Source organism: Oryzias melastigma, linkage group LG15 (genome assembly GCF_002922805.2).
Source record: "Oryzias melastigma strain HK-1 linkage group LG15, ASM292280v2, whole genome shotgun sequence".
In the NCBI taxonomy this organism is placed as follows: domain Eukaryota; kingdom Metazoa; phylum Chordata; class Actinopteri; order Beloniformes; family Adrianichthyidae; genus Oryzias; species Oryzias melastigma.
The window spans coordinates 18,462,768-18,466,676 of NC_050526.1; the positions used below are offsets into that span (position 1 = coordinate 18,462,768).

General features: G+C 39.5%; 1 long non-coding RNA gene across 1 annotated transcript; it reads right to left on the reverse strand.

The window, feature by feature from the left end:
• Nucleotides 1-390: 390 nt before the first annotated feature.
• On the reverse strand, nucleotides 391-2,979 carry LOC118599680. The gene is made up of 2 exons (XR_004949127.1): nucleotides 1,725-2,979; nucleotides 391-1,589 (listed from the first exon to the last, which is right to left on the reverse strand). It is a non-coding gene; the product is annotated as an uncharacterized LOC118599680 (long non-coding RNA).
• Nucleotides 2,980-3,909: the final 930 nt, after the last annotated feature.

Genomic DNA, 3,909 nt, shown 5'->3' on the forward strand with positions numbered 1-3,909 from the left:
AGACATTGTAAATTAGAAAAAAGTTTTGAAAATTTGAAAAAAGAAACTAATAAAAAAACTAATAAAAAACTTGAAATAAATCTTGAAAAAAAAGAAAACTTGAAATAAAAAACTATTAATGTAAAAATTACCAACTGAAAAATATTGTATCCATTAGTAACAGCTACTGTTTTGAGTTTTCAACTTTTTTTCTCTAAATCGTCACTTTTAGTCCTCAGTTTACAGTTTCAATTCAGATTTTTGAGTTTTCGCTGCCAAGCAAAAAGATTTTTTTCCCCAAATTTTCAAAACATTTCTTTTCAAATATTCCTATTCTTTTCAAATTTACAATGTCTTGTTTTCAAATTTTTATATTTTTTCCAGTTAAAATGTCTATTTTTCAATCCGTTTTTTTTTTTTTTTTGTTCACTTTAAACTGAACGTGATTTGACCCCATAAAGGTCCTCCTCAACACCTCGGGAGCGGAGCGGAGCGTAGGGCCGATCGACTCTATCCGCTCTCTGGGTGTCGAGGAAGACCTCGCGTCACATAAGAGCTTCGTGGCGAAGGGGCTGCAGGGAAACCGCTTCCGCAAGGCAGCGATGAAAATACAGAAACTTCAGTGTTTTAAAAACACATTTAGACTTTTTTTATATTAATTATTGGGCATATTTGTTTAAAAAAGTGGAAAAATGTCAAGTTTTCACCAGATATTATTCACAATCTAAGTTCAAAGAGGCTGATAAGAAAACTCTGATGACCCAGGATTCTAGTAGCACTTAAACGCATCATTTACACACAAATCTTGACGGCGAGAAAAGAGTCTTACATCAGATTTGTGCGTAAACGTGGTTTTGTTTATGCGTAACAAGCAATTTATAAGTGTAGTTAGTTTCAAGCTGTTGTAATTTTAAGTTGTCCAAGTGTAATTGTATATTTTTGAATTGCAAGTCCATAAAGTTTGCACAAACATGTATGAGTTACAAATCAACAATCACACACACAAATCTGGGTGAGTCTATTTTCTCCATACAGTTTTCCACCCGTAGATCCATATGTACCCATAAGGACGGTTGAGATGAAGGCTTCAATGTCTGGAGAAAGTATGGCTCAGTACACAACGGCAACAAATGCAAAATATGTTAACCCGACAGAGTATGGGAGTGTAGCTTTTTAGACTCAATTACTACAAGTAAATACTGTAAACAATGGATACCGACAGGTAAAAAAAAGCCCAGTTTACCTGTTCTAAAACGGAGGAAGGAGTGAAAGGTCTTTCTTTAATCAGTTCATCTTTTGTCCTCCTTCATTGACAGAGCTCACCTCTCCTTTGCCATCACTTTCTCCGTACGTCTCCATTAAGTAAGCGGCGTGTCAGCTGCTGCTGATCAAAGTCTCCTCGGCGTTCTGTCAGACCCTGACATCAGCAGTCTGCCGCCGCCGTGCCAAAACCATCAGTACGCGATAAGCACTTTAATTCCAAATGAGTGTATTTTAATGTGAGACTGTTGGCATGGAGCGGTCCAAGCATTCATTTCTGCTTGTATCTGCACACTTCTGATCTTGAAGAATTGCAGATTTTTTTTGGGTTCGTTCCAGAAAAAAAAAGCCTGAAGGAAAAAAGAGATTAAAATTAAAAGTTAAAGCCACTTTTTTTTCTTATTTATAACTTACAGAAACACAATTCTCAGCACCTCCATTGTTCTCTGTCCTCTAAGGGGAAAAAAATGAAGGTAATTGCAAACCTGAGAGCAGAAGTAAGCGGAATTTCTGACCCTGACCTAGTTGATGGATTTTGTGCCGCTTGTTTGTAAAACTCTGAAAAAAAAAGAAAAGAGAAAGTCTCGTCTGAGAGCACAAACCACTTTCCCACTGATAATCTGTTCTCTGCCATCTCACCGCCGGAGTGTGCATCACTGGACGAAGGGCCGCGCACCTCTGACGTCAGACGGAAACTTTTCCCTCTTAGTGTGAGAGCAGCACCTCCTGTTGCGTTCGCAGCCTCCTCAGCTCCAAATGATTGATATCGCCGTCACTTTGGGCCGATCCTGTAAATCACCGCCCGGAGCCGACAGGCGTGAAGTCGAACGGCCGTCCGGTCGGCACACCCTTGGTGGGAGTGGGAAGGGCAGCATCGTTCATGCAGTAATACATGTAATTAGCTAACTGTGAAGCTGCCCTCATTCTTTGAACTGTGTGAAAATTACAGCTCGCTCTGAAAGCAGCATCACAGCGAGGGGCGCGCCGGAGTGACCCCGGCCAGCCGACGTCGACGGGAGATGCTAATGTTCCAACGGACAAAGACCTGGAGCCTGAATACGACGGAACACGCTCAGTGTGTCGGTCTTAATTATTCCCGTTGGTGCCGAGGGCTTTTTATTCAGTTTTCCTTTTAGATTGAAGCTAAATCTCCACTAAAGAAAAAATAAAGTTTCTATAAAAACAAAATGTGGTTTGGAAATCTTTATTTAATTTAAGCAGAACTGCTCAATAAATGCTTTTTAAATAGGGTTCAGGTTTTGCCTTTAAGTTATATACATTTTTAATTAGTTTGAAACACAAAATGAAAAAAATAAAGAATTTAAAAATAGAAATTGTTTCAATTATTTCAAATATCTTTCGATCTTTTGTAAAAGCCAGTGGTTGGTCAACTATGATTTTTCTTGGACATAAATTCTTCAGAGCAACAGTTTTCATTAGAAATTTACCCGAGTTGTGGGCGGGATTGTTGGTATGAATTAAGCCCGCCCACTTCCCCATTATGTTTTACAACTCGTCATCACCACAACTTAAAGTTAGCGGCGCGACCAAAGATGGAGAGCAACGTTGGAGTCATCCAGCCGTACAGTTTTGAGCCAGATTCAACTCATATTTATTTCTATAACCTATATCACAACACAGTTGTCCCAACGGGCATCACGTCGGTAATTGTTCAGAAACAATATATAACTATATGAACAGCTGGTTGCTAAACTACACAGACTAAACTAAACTTAGACCCTCCTCGATTAGGAAAAAAATCTATGGAGATAAATCAGGGCCAATATTATTTAAAACCCTAATAAATCAAATTGATAAAAATATTGATCTTTGACCCCAAAAAAAATGTAAAAATGTCCCAAACTTTTTGCTATTCTAAAATAAATTATTATTTTCAGCTTGAAATCTTCTGTTTTTAGGTTTCCAAACTCAAAATTTCAATTTCAAAACTAATTTTTCGCTTTCAAATCTGAAAATTTCAGTTTCAAAACTTTTGGCCCCCTAGTGGCACGTTGGGGCGGGGCTAACACGAAGGACCAATCACACTTGATGAGGGTCAGCCAGATGGAAAAGCGTGACTCCTCCCCCCAGAGGAGGCGTCTCCACCGCTCTAGAGTCCAGTGGCGGCGTGCTTTACTTCACCACATCCACGCTCTGCATCGCACTTGGTGATGCAGCTGTTGCCATGGAAACCCGTTCCATGAAGCTCTCCGCGTACTGGACCTGGGCTGATCTGAAGGTCACATGAAGGTTTGAGCTCGGTAGCAAAAAGCCGGCGACCTTGTGGATCCACTGATGCCCCTTCGTCGGTTTACATGGCCGACTACTTGATGTCTGACTTGTTGTTTCCGAACTCTTCCATGTTTTTCTGCTGTGAAATATTTAGGAAATTTCACGACTGGATTTGTTCCACAGGTGTCATCCTACGACAGTTCTACGCTAGAATTCAGTGACTTCCTGAGAGTGAAACATTCTTTCACTAATGTAACAGTCTGCATACCTGAGTGCTTTATTTATACAAAAGTGTTTAAAACAAGTGATTAGAACACTTGATTCTGATCATTTGGATGGATGAGCCAATACTTTTGATAATAGTTTATCTTGATCAAATTATCTGCTGATTGGTCCTCCTGACACCTAGCATTTGCCAGGTTTGGGACTTTTTTCTTT